Raw genomic sequence first — 14192 nt, 5'->3', positions numbered from 1 at the left:
AAGTCTCCAATCAAAGGCAAGTCACCATTGAGGGTTTCTGGATTGTCTCAGATCACAGATGCCATCTGAAAGGCTCCTAGACTTTCTTCTTCAGAATGGCATGGAGTTATCTTATTACGGAACTGCAAAGGATATTTTCAACCCTGACTGGGATATTGACCATGTATTGAACTCATGTAAGAAGTTTTTCTTGGAGGAGTTTGCTCCCCCCATGCCTTGTGTGAGTGCTTCACAAAGCATGTATTTTATGTATATTTCTTCTTCATGCTCAATAATAGCCCAATTTACAAAAATATATCAATCTTTTAGCTTTTGAATTTGCTTTTACAAAAATAAAAATAAAGCTAATGGATGGTGCCCAAAGAGTCTGGCACGCCCAATACAATGTCCAAATAGAAATAACATATCTGTGCGCATAGGCGCATACAAAATAATAATAAATAATCGATGCCTCAATAGACATAACAAAATATAGGCGTGGCACCTATCAAAATATAATCCATAGATCGAATACTCGCTAAACTCCAATGCTTTCCTCCGCCACTGCTGCTATCTCTACACATCAACTGAAGCATTCACAATCGTTAGTAAAATAATACAATTAAACCGACAAAAGTGAATACCTAGCAGTCTTCAGCTACATAAATAAATCAACTGGCTAGAAATAAATCCTAACCTTAATTTATTACGAGTGCGCACTCTAAACTCATAAACATTTATTAATTTAATATGTATTTTGCGGAATCACCCGCTATGGAATCACCCATGTACACACTAAATTAATGAAACGCCCGAAAAGGACAGGCGTCCCCATCAACTTCTCGCACAAAGAATCCACTTTGTGTATGAGCCCCGGTCATCAAAGTTTACGGAATCCACCGTAAAACCTCACGGAATCCACCGTGGAATATACCTCCTGGCATCAAGATCAACGATCATAGTGATAAGAAAGTGAGCACAAAGAAGAGAATGGCGAAAGAGAATGGAGAAAGAGAATGGCGAAAGAGAATGGAGAAAGAGCATGTGAAAAGAAGACGCGGGAGTAGACAAATCGCGATATAGGTGGACATTTCTCGAAAATACAAATTCTCCCAAGTTCCAAGACAAAAAACGGCTGAAAAGGTGACACTGACATTAATTAAATTTGAGGGACAATTAATGGCTCAGCTCTTTGATGAATTCAATATTCTCTCATTAATCACATCTGAGCAACCAAATTTGGCGTTTTCATTCTTCCAAAATCTCAACTAATTAGCAACTTAATCATTTTCTTACAAGTGCCTTTTTTGAAGCGTTTTTTGCCCTAATGTATAGGAGACCCAAGATGAACCAAATGGTAAAAGAAATGTTCTTAAATTACATATTCATAAAAATACGAATTGCATTTGAGGCCAATTAAAACTTCACTCTCGGGGAGTTCACTATATGTATATCCTCTACATCACATGTGTTTAACATTTATTTATATGAATAAAATACAACCCTTTTCTATTCAAGCTGTAAATAACCCCTTTATATTGTACTTTTTTGTATGTAAAAAATATATAAAATTGTATTTTTCAAAATACCTTACTTTGAATCCCTATGATGCACACATATATTCATGAGTAATCTCATTGAGACTTCACTTACTAAAAAGTTTTTACAAAGTATAGGATGATAATGCTACAAAATCCACAATAAGTTGCCATGTCTTGTAAAATAGGAGATATGATAAAGCTTAAAGATACATGCCAAATCCTAAAACATGTCCATAAATATTAGTTTAACTACTATCAATAGATGAAGAGCTTTCGGTATTAGTATCTTTAGGAAGACCATGATCCATAAGAAATTTTGTGCTCCTCTAAAGATGTTCATATCTACCTCTTGTATATAATTGAAATGGTACATATACATAATGGCTTGGGATAGCTCAACCTTTGACATATTCATATTAGCAATATCAACATTCTCCCCTTGCTTTTTTCACTTTCTCTTGAAAACAAAAGCTTGAATCTCGTATTGTGCCCATCAAGTAACATTCTTCATTCATTATAGACACAATCATATTTAACATTAGGGCCATAAATTTTTAGTGTATCTATTTTAGATATTATTTAGAGCTTTGCCTTGTAGATCTTGAACCAACTAGAAGGCTCCCAAGCCTATGTGGCACAAGGAGGAGAAGTTTGGTATTCAAGAAATAAATAAGATTTTTTCTTGAAGGGTGATTGGAGGTTATAATCTCTCTCTCTCTCTCTCTCTCTCTCATAGAGAAAGAGAGAGATGAATTTCTTTTTTAATTAGACATGAAATGAAATGATATTTTAATGGTTGAACATGTACATACAATGTGTACATACTCTAAAAATATCCACAAATGCACATACACTAAAAAATGAGTTGAATTTCTTTTATTATTGAACATAGCACACATACTCAAAAACCACACAAAAATATACATAGGCTATAAAAATATATGAGCAATAAATGCATACGTATGCATGGCATATGCAAAAATATATACAAACACATATACACATGCATGTATGTATGTATACGCACATATATGCATACATGCATACATACTCATACACATGTAAACATATATGAGAGATAAAAAACAGAGAAAGAGAATGGATACACACTTATAAATATGGATACATGCACATATACAAACATAGAGATCCACACACAAATATATACATGTACATATACATACAATGCATGAACATATACATGTGTGTGTACACATGCATAGATATGATGTAAAAAAATAAAAAAAAATAAAAATAATGAGAGCGAGAGAGGATACACATTTATAAGATCACACAAATAGATGCATATGTATGAAATACACATATATACATATACATATACACACATACATTTACACAAACATGTGTGTATTAATCATACATACATTATTATTATTAAGATGCATGTGTTATTATTAAGATGTACTATTATAATACCTATAGAATATATTATAATAATATATATAATTATAAGTATATATAGCATTATATTTACTATATAATAATTTTATGTGTGTGTGTGTGTGTATTAGATACAATCATGCATTAATTCAATAAATATATGTGTTATATATATATATATATATATATATATAATAAATTTAACTAATTATTATTATATTTAATTATTTTTATGGAAATGATAATTATAACATATATTATAATTATTAATACTTTAATATACTTGTGTGTGTGTGTGTGTGTGTGTGTGTGTGTGTGTGTGTGTGTGTGTGTGTGTGTGTGTGTGTGTGTGTGTGTGTGTGTGTGTGTGTGTGTGTGTGTATTATTGATTAAGTAATTACTATATTACCATGATAGGCTCAATGTGAATAGAAATTACCATTAAATGTGTTTAACTTTGAGAAATGGACATAAGGGTTCTTCGAAGATATGGTTTGGGCTTGATCTTGTTAATGTTGGTCTTCCATGCCCTATATATTATTAAGTGTCACATACCCATATATTGCATTTTCATGCATTCAACATTATATTAGTTTAAGTTTCCAAAGCTTTCAAAGCTCAGATTATGTTCCTTATATCAATCTCCTATGAACCCTCTTGCTATATGAAACATGCTTTTGAACCTCGATACTTTGCATTGGGAGAACATCGATGCACAGATCCATGAGAATCTAGGCATCGTAGCGCCTAGCTTTCAAATCGCTTTCTTTTAGTCAATGACAGCCTCTCTGATCCAATCCAAATATGATTCTGAGTAGATAAAGAGATACATCTTGATACTTATCTTGAATGGTATCCCTTCAAGTGCTCCAAAACTAAAATTTTAGCAATCCTTTACAAGCTTTGGCTATGGTCTTTAAGCTCCAAGCATCAACTTGTTTGGAGATTAGTAATTTAGTAATGTTGAATCTCCTCAACTCCACATGCTGTGGTCAACACACTCCAAAACCTCACGATAACCACATCCATTTATTTTCTACATATTAGCCCTACGCATGCAATAAGATTTTTGGGATCCATCTGACTCTCCCTTGATGTCGATAGTAAAAAGATTTTGGCTTGGGTACCTTTTAGGTGGGTTCATTCCCTGTTTCCTAATGCTTAGTTGGTCTTGATGTAAATTTATAGTTTTCTTCTAAGGATAGGTCATTATTTGTGACATATCCAATTTTCTTAAGTCAAGTACTCTAAAACCAACCCTATTTTCACCTTTGGTTGCTTGTCCAAGAGTTTCTACACTCATATACCCTCGTAGAGAAACTCAAATTATTTACTTTTTTAATATTGATTATGAAATACAATGATTTTCTGTTGATTTTTTCAAATTAAGATTGCTTTTCTAGATTTGTTTTGATTTTTAAGTATACTTGTTAATTCATTCTTGATGCTTTTTAATTATTATAAATTATTTTTAATTTTTAAATAACTTTAATAAAAATGTAATACTTTTTATGTCATTAATATATAGCAGAATTTATTTAAATTTATGATAACTTTTAACTACTTTTTTACTTAAAATTTTATTTTATTAATTTTGTGTGTGTGTGTGTGTGTGCGCGCGCGCGCGGGCGCATTCTATAAGGGCACTATAAGGGGGGCCTTAGGGGATCATCGAATCATGATGCCCTATCTACCAATCAGTGAGCTCTTTGCAAAACCCCCCCACCCCATGGTTTTGCCCCTTTTTTAATTAAAAAATAAAACCCCTCCCCTTCTTTTTTTAAAATAAAAAATTAAATTAAAATTTTTTCACTAAATCAATTGATATTTTCTTTTCTTCTAAACCTAACTAAAAAATGTAAATTCCTCCTTAGGTAATAAAATTTAAAAAGTCCTACATTGCTAAATTTTTTACTAAAGAGACTTAAAATTAAAATAAATTTCGTTGAAATAGACTTAAAATTAAAATAAATTGTACTAAAAATTAGATCGATAAGTATAAAATTCCTTATTGAATTACCAAAAATATTTAGATAGATAAGAAAAAATCACATTTTCACATAAGAAATTACTTTAAAATTTTCAAAAAGTTAATTAAATCTCTAGAAAATTTTTGTTTAGCAAAGTCATTAGATAGCCAACAAAAAACAAACATCTTATTATTGCCTTGGCTTAGAAATCTTATCTTAAGAAGTGTTATATTTTTGTAAGTGGTGCTTTTACTTTCACATTTAGTATAGAGAAAACACCTGGTCACCTAAATCTACATGCTCATGATCAACACGAATGGTGGCAACTAAGATTGAGTCCCTAGACGACTACCAAACTTCCCTCCCTTCAATTCATGGTTGGGTATGTTTCATTGTTCCCTTACTAAAGGCAATGACTATCTTGACACTAGGGAGATTAAGGTGTATCCTTTGTGTATCAAAGTCAATATTACACTTAGTGGTCTGATTGAAGTTTCATCCAAGAAGGATCTGTTTTCCCATATCCCTCTCAGTTTGGTAGCAAAAAGAACCTGATATGTATACTTTCCATCTCCATTCTTATCAATACCTTATGGTTTCTCAAGAGAGAGTAAGATGCTCTCCCATGTGGGTTGATATTGTAGCATCAATTATTGGCACAAGTTTTAGATGACCAAGTTTTATTCAAGAATTATAAGTGAGAAAGTTGAAATTGGATCCTTTCTCAATAAGAGCATCTATCGTATACCTTTTGGAAATTAGTTTGATCTTAAGATATGTAGGTGGTAAAACCTCCTCATCATCTGGGTCAATTGTAATAGTTCTTACTTTTCTAACTACGATGCTTGGCAAAGGTAGGACTGGCTAATTGTAAGAGAGAGGGAAATAAAATAATGGGGATAAAATACCAACTACACTGGCCTATATAAAAGGTGTAGGGGACTTGGTTTTTGGATCATCATTATTATAATACAAGTCTCCTTCATCTTCTCTCTTTCTTAGCTTTCATGGTTGCCTCCTCTCTCTTTCTATCTTTCTATCTCCTTTCTTAGTCTTTCTCTCTCCTCAACACTCTCTTTCTCTCTCTTCTACACCTCATCTTATCTCTCTTCTAAAGACTCTTTCTTCATCTCTAGTCCACTCCACTATAAGTGGTTTTAGAGTTTCTCAAGTTCTTGATCCAGTTAGCTACATTTCATTTATGCTCTTCCTTTTCAGTCACACAAATCTAAGAACTTCAAGTACACATGTACAAGCATGCACAAGGAGCAGCAGTGAAGTGACCAGAGGTCCATAGATCAAAAGGACAACAAGCTTGGAGCATTAATGGAGTCTTGGACCAAGTTTGGTAGTAGGAAGGTTAAAACCAAAACAACTCTGCCCACACATATCGTATATCTCCCAGCAAAGATAGACTCAAAACTCATGTTGGGAGCCTATATTTCTATCAAATTTCCCTCTCCCTAGCATATAGCGTGCCTTGTGCTATTGGCCATGAGGCCACATGTGAAGAAATCACTAGCAATAACTAAAATCATGGTTTGATCGGGTTGTGGGGAAGATTGCTTGAAAGTGTTGTTGCCCAACCCTAGACTGAATGGATGGCTCCTTGCTATTTTTCCTTGCTTCAAATTGGCTCCTCTAGCTTTTGCAACATCGGTGATGTAGATCGTCCTGAAACCCTAGTGGGAGCTCCCAAAGCTTCTATCATAAGATTTAGCTGATGGACTTTCATGAAGATAGAGACTTGATTTTGGTGATTTTTGCCATGTCCCGTGCGCCAATGCCATAGCAAAAGACTCTACAGAGATGATGCTTAGAGGAGGACTTTCAACTCCTCCTACACCGCATCTGCACTGCAGGAGGCATTCTGCCATGAAACTAATAGATTCTGCAAGCTAATAATATGCCACTATGGACAATCAGCAGCCTTGTCTTACCACCATCCATAGCGCATATCGAAGTACTTGTCCTTGAACCAGTAGATGCTTTTACTTAGGGTTTGCCCTTCGACAGAGTAAGCCTTGTAGGAGGCAACTCGCCCGTCTGCGCTTGAGCTCGGGGTCGTCAAACTTCCAGGAGGTGGATGTTTTGAGCCAAGCATCTCAACCTCTTGCCTTGGTCAGAAGCTCCCAGTGAAGAGGCCCAACAGTCATATTGAAAGCTCCAGGATAACAGATCATGTGAGCACCCTTTGCACCATAAGGTTTCAGCCAGTCCTTGTTTTCTGAAAAGAACTTCTGAAATTCAACAGAGGCAAGCACTTGATCCTTCTCCAGACGGAAAACCTTTTTGGCTATGGAGAGTGTTGCCTTCATAGTGGCGTCATAATCCACATCCTGCAAATTCAAGTTATCCTCTGCTGATTTCTTCCTGAGATACTGAATCTGGAGTTCCTTCTCTAGATTTTCCCGAGATTTGAAGCAAATAACCGATAATTGGCTTCAGATAATTGTGTATCCCCATTAATCATTGCAACCTTGGTAGGGTCACTATAGCAATAACCAAGTTATGGGATAATGCTAATGCTGCAATCTCCTCAATGAAGGATGTGGCTTCTGAAAGTTTGATGCTACTACCATTCAAGGTTCTAGTAATCTCTTTGAGTTGTTTCTCCCTGTCCTTCAACTAGCAAGTTACCTTGCAAGCTCTACCTCTTTAGCTTCCAAGTTGGTTGTCACCTATAAAACCTCATTTTGTAGTTGAATCACTTTTTTTTTAGCTACTTCCAACTCTAAGCTTCTGTCTTTCAACAGCATCTAACTATTAGCATGATCAGTATTTACCTTTGGGACTTCCATTTGTACTAATGGGCTCACATTAAGAATCGGCCTCCTTGCCTGCGTGGCAAGGAGGCCCACCATCTTTTCTCCTTCCAAAGGGCCTAGGCGTTTCACCATTCACCACCGTTTTACCTCGTCAAGACGGTGTGATGCTGGTCCCACCCCGCCCCATTTCTACTCAATCTGAGTATTCCGTTAGCTCATTGAATGCATCTCCCCCCCCTCTCTCTCTCTCATCTGCCACATTTCACTCCGTATATTTCACAATCTCCATATTCAATGTCTTTGTCTCCCTCCCTTTCATCCACCACATTTCCCTCCCTCTCTATTCTCCACTAAACGTTATATTTTTCTCCAACCATGCTAAGTAATAATGTAAATGTAAGGTTTTGTCATCTATATATCACTAGACAATAAGAAGGCTTAGAGGGGACCTAGCATCTCAAGATGTAGACATCTTCTCTAATCACTTAATGTGCCTTGCAAAACCCATGTACTGTCATAAAACTATATAACCCTACTATATGCTTATATATGCAACTAATAGTGCATTCTCACTATATCAACTCTGTTTAAACTCACATGGAAAAATGTGTTTATCTCAACCAAAAATATGAGACTAGATGTGCTACATTTTTTAAACCCTTCTACTACAAATTGCATCCAAATATACTATTTGGAAGACTCAAAAGAAAGATGATGGGAAACCTCAATCCACACATGAGGAGCTCTTGCTTTTCTTCTTTGCCACTTCTTCTTTGATAGATAGAAAATATATGCTTTATGTTGGTTCTTTTCTCTTCACCGATGATTCATGAAGCTTTATTAGTAAATAGTTGCATTATTACATTGCAAAAAAGATATGCTTTATGTTGGTTCTTTTCTCTTCACCAATGATTCATGAAGCTTCATTATTCAAAGGTTGTGTTATTACTTTCCCTTTTTCATTGTTATATATTTATTTATCCTTAGCAGCCGGAGAAAGAAGTAGCTGTCATAGTTGAGATTTCTAGGTTAAGATATCATGGTTTGTCATCCTTGGTTAGACTAGAGTTTGGGGTTTTCACCATTGTTGAATTCCCCACAACTTTCCCACACAGATAAATGCTTTGTAAATGATTGTTTTCTCGAGTCTTTGAGCATGGTAGTAAATGTCAAGGCAAACGTGGATTCTCACATGTTAACATATTTCAAAATGTTGTTCCTGCAAAGATATATGTACTTTTAAATGTGGAGATAGATGTGTTGTTACCAGTCTCGCTATCTGTGTCACTATTAGCATTGCAATTTACATCGTTATTTGTGCTGCTATCAGCATCGCTAAGTTGAATCTACGATGCTAATAGTGACCGTAATAGTAATACCTAGCAACGCAAATAGCGATGCTGGTCTGAGAAAAAAAAACATTGAAAACCCAAGCGTGGCATTTGCTACAAAAATTTTTGAGAGCGAGTGAAAGAGAGAGCAAGAGATATCACTGCATTGAGAGGGAGAGGGAGAGGGAGAGGGAGAGGGAGAGGGAGAGGGAGAGGGAGAGGGAGAGGGAGAGGAAGAGAGAGAGAAGGAGAGCTCCTCACCACCATTGCTATTGTCGCCGGCGTATGTAAAGAAGAGGGAGAAGTGCACAGAAGGGAGAAAGAAGGGACACCACGAAGAGGATGTGAAAAAGAATTCATTTTCAAACCTTTGAGGTAGGTACATTGCCTCTTCTTCCTTTATTTTGTGTTTTCTTCTGTTTTTTTGTTTTTCTGTGTGATGAAATGCATTGAAAGAGAGGGAGAAAGAGAGGAAAGGAGGGAGAGAGAAGAAGGAAGAGAGAACAAGAGAGAGAAAGGTAACAAAGAAAGAGAGGAAGAGAGAAACAAGATATGAAGGAAGGGAGAGAAAGATAGAAAGAGAGAGAGAAAGGGGGGAAGGTAACAAAGAGAGAAAGGAAGAGAGAAACGAGATATGAAGGAAGGGAGGGAGGAGAATGAGTAAGAGAAACAGCAAGGAGGGGAGAAACAAAAGAGAGAGGCAACAAAGAAAGAGAAAGAGAGAAAGAAAGAGAGGGGGGAGAGAAAGAGAGACGAAGAGAGAAGGAAGAGGTAGAAAAGGAGGGTGAGGTAAAGAGAGGAAGAAGAGTGAAAAACAAAAGAGAGAGGGGGGAGAAAAAGGGATGGAAAGAGAGAGAAAAAGAGAGAGAGCGAGAACAACAAATAGAGAGTGAGAGAGAGGGAGAGAGAAATATGGAAACAATGAGAGAATTAGAGAGAATAGATTGACTCTTACTTAGTGTATGCATACTTGACTAAGATTCATAATGTAGATGTCATTGTTATCTATAAGGTCATCAATAAGGCCTAATCCCTTGTAGTGTATATTATCATTTAAATAATAATTATAAATATATTATAAATTATTAAATATTATTAATTTTAAATTTACGTTATAAGTAACATTCAAATATTTGTATTTATGAGTACTTAATATCGAATCACGTGCATTTAAAAGAAAAATTGATGTGGTGTATCTCATGTCGTAGGCTCAATGAAAATGCTAGTGTAATATTTGTATTTATGAGTACTTAATATCGAATCACGTGCATTTAAAAGAAAAATTGATGTGGTGTATCTCATGTCGTAGGCTCAATGAAAATGCTAGTGGAAAGCAGTCCTAGTGACACACTGACCTATATAGCCAATGTCCTTTGCTCTGTGGTGGTGGGCAGATGGACGAAGGTATATGGTGGGATGATATGGATGCACTCGAATGCAACTCCAAACCTCTCGATTGTTTGTGAGAGGGAGAGGCGGACTAGGTTGGGAGGCACACATAAAAGATGGGGGCGTAGGGATTGCGAGAGAATAGAGAGGGAGGGAAATGTGGCGGATGAAAGGGAGGGAGACAGAGAGATTGAATATGGAGATTGTGAAATATGCAGAGGGAAATGTGGCAGGTGAGAGAGAGGGGGGAGGTGCATTCAATGAGCTAACAGAATACTCAGATTGAGCGAAAATGGGGTGGGGTGGGACACGCTGTCTCGACGAGGTAAAACAGTGGTGAACAGTGAAATTCCTGGGCCCTTTGGAAGGAGAAAAGATGGTGGGCCTCCTTGCCACATAGGCAAAGCGGTCAATTCTTAACGTGAGCCGCACTAATGAGCTCCATCTCCTTCAATCCGCAGCAAAAGCTGTGTGTCAAAAAGGTTTGAATCCTTGTGTCGAAGCTCTAGCTTCAAGGCATTGACCTGAGCAGTGGACTCTTGCAACTCTTCTTTCTCATTTTTTAGCATCACCCCATCAATGATTCAATCTATCGCTCTGCATTATCACTCTCTTTGCCTTCATAGTGATGTCATAATCCACATCCTGCAATTTGAGTTTTTCCCCTCATTCTCAATCTCATCCTTGATAGCATGGGGTAATTTATTTGATTTTCTTTGAAGCCGAAGGTACAGAGGGTGCAGAACAAACAATGATAAAGAGCTATATGGGTAAGAGTCCCACCACATGCCATTCACTAATGTGTCATTGATTGGATCAAATGCAAGCTTGATGATGCAACTACAAAATCAACTAGTAGATTGATGTCCAAAAATTGTATGGGATGACGGTGATGACAACCTGGAGAAAGCATCCTTGATAAAGCCACTAGCACCAAATTCAAAGCTCCCAACATTGCTTGAAAGACCCGAAGACAAGAACACATTGGTGCTTGGAGAGGCTGACGTAGCAAAAGCATGTTTAGGGGCTTCAGACATGCAAATCTGAATCGTCTTCCATCTCAACTAAGGGCACGACTGGACAGTTTCCCGATTTTGCAAAGCATTAAGGAGATCACCAAGGGAGATAGCAATGCTTCCAATGATGTTTGGACAGAAGTGGATTCATTAAGAAGAAGCTTGCAGTTTTTTGTATCTGGTGGTGGTTCACATTTCCAGACACTTCATAAGACCAAGGCATAGATCACAGGAATGTCCATATGATTAAGCATGAGTATTCAACAGGTTCACAGTAGGGAAACTTCAATTTACTATATAGCCTGGGCATAACTGGTCAAACTATAATGATGTACTCCAAAGCTTTTGGCATGGGTTTAGTTTAAGCTTTTGGCAACATAGCTTATCAAAAGAGAGAGCATTATTATTCATAATATCTCAGGGAATCACTGATTGAAAGCTATCTTGTGTGATAATATTTGGGCCTTGATGAATTTGTGAAAGTAATGATGTCACATCTATGATTGTGGAGGAGCACTCAATGTTGAATTTGTATAACTGTGCTGACCCCTCTAGATTCTCCTCCATGCTACAAGGATATTGAGCTGTAGTTGCATTTGGTGCAATGTCAACAATCAAGAAAAGTGTAGATGCATCCAACTTTTGTTGTACAAAGCATTGAGTAAGGACTTGTCAGATCAGCCCACCAACATAACATAAGAAGAGATAGTAGCATCAACTTGATTACAATGACAAATGAGATCAATAGCTCCAACTCTATTTAACAAGGTTGGCTTCACACACAAGCTAATATTGATGAACTCAGAGTTTTAATTGATCAGTATATTGCTCTTATGAAGGATGACAGAGAAAATAGAGCAAGAATTGAATCAAGTATAGATTTCCATCACCCTCAGTATTATCAATACCATGATGAGTATTATGGTCATGATGAGTATTCTCATGGGCATTATACAACCGATGCTTATGCTTATGGGGCCAACATGTATATGTTGATGGTACACACTATGATCTGCATGCATCTTATGAATATGGGCAGCAACAATGTGCAAACAAACATGAGCAATATGCAAGTACATCTGGACAGCATGTTAATGCTTATAGATATGATGTACCATGTCATAATGCAGGGTATCATTCCACTAAACTTTGGCAACAGAATGGCTATTATGGGCAGCATGCTTATGCATATAAGCATCCATATTTTCAGCAACATTGTCATGATTATACCTATGAACCTTCCTTGATTCAACTGCCTAGTTCTTATGGACGTGATGATAATAGTCATGCTTATCCGTACTCTTTTAGCTTTGATCATCAGCAAGTTCATAAACTACCATGGTATCATGTATCCCAATTAGTTTATACCTCATGATCACCCAAATGTAATGATGAGTTCTTTTCAAGGTATTGATGATGAAGAAGATAGCAATGAGCAAGCTGAACAACAAGAAGGGGATAATGATCAATATGATCAACAAGAAGATGAACAAGAAGAAGACAATAACCAAGAAGATGTACAAGAAGGGAAGAATGAAGAGCAAGATGTACAAGTTGATGTCATATTCGTTGAAGAATCACATGAGGCACTCACAAATTTAGATGGTTATGTTGAAGGTTTTAGAATCTTGGAGAAACCTCATGATGATCTTCTTGAGCATCAGTTTACACTTAGTCAAGGTTTATAATAGCCATTGAACGCATTTGATAATGAGTACCTTGATCATGGTTACAATGATTGGTATATGTCTAATGATGATGTAACACATGATTTGGGTATACATCAAGATGAAGATGGCATTGTGCTTCCCTATGATCCGAGAGATTATGGATCTGATTATAGATTTGATTATGGGGATACTTCCTTATATCCATTTGATCCGGGTGGACTGGAGTATGTGGTTGATGGCCATTCTCTTCTCTTGGGCAATCATTATGATGGAATACCTTTTGATCCAGGAGGTTAATGGATTGCTTGGGGACCTCATTTAGACTAGCATCCATCATCTTGTGAGAAATTTTTTCTCTTTGGTAGGCTCTTTTGGCTGAAGATTGGTCATCTATGGCTATATTTTAGTGTAGGGAAGATTGTAGAAAACTCACCCTTTTACACCAGATTTTACTCTGGACTATGGACAGCAAAACTCAACCTACATGATCTGATAGCACTTACCAAGAACTCCATTTTTATGTGTAGCACATCTTGATTGGATTTCTTTATAAAAAGTTATCTCAAATGTACTACATTAGGGTCCTATAGTAGACAGCATGCTGTCCACTACCTGCAACCTTCATTTTCTTAGAGAATATGGGTCAAGATTTAAATTTTATCATTCCCCAATCATATCCATATATAATACATGATCAATGACCCTTTATACATCAACAATTACCCCTTATTCCATCAAGTAACCCTTGTAATGCTTGTAGGAGAGTAGTACTCTAGTTTGCCACCACCATGTCTTTTGTAATAAGTGCTCAACTTGTTTTTGAGGGTAAAAACCTTTGGGTGGGGATAATGTAAGAGAGGGGAAAATAAAATAATGGGGATGAAATACCAGCTACACTGACCTATATAAAAGGTGTAAGGGACTTGATTTTTGGATCATCATTATTATAATACAAGTCTCCTTCATCTTCTCTCTTTCTCAACTTTGATGGTTGCCTTCTCTCTCTTTCTATATTTCTCTCTCCTTTCCTAGTATTTCTCTCTCCTCATCACTCTCTTTCTCTCTCTTTTGCACCTCATCTTCTCTCTCTTCTATAGTCTTTGTCTTCTCTTTCTTCCTCTCCTATC

Source organism: Lygodium microphyllum, chromosome 21 (genome assembly GCF_053477565.2).
Source record: "Lygodium microphyllum isolate KBCC chromosome 21, Lygodium_microphyllum_v1.1.10, whole genome shotgun sequence".
NCBI classification, from domain to species: domain Eukaryota; kingdom Viridiplantae; phylum Streptophyta; class Polypodiopsida; order Schizaeales; family Lygodiaceae; genus Lygodium; species Lygodium microphyllum.
The sequence above is the reverse complement of the archived record's forward strand: the minus strand, read 5'-3'. Positions refer to the sequence as shown.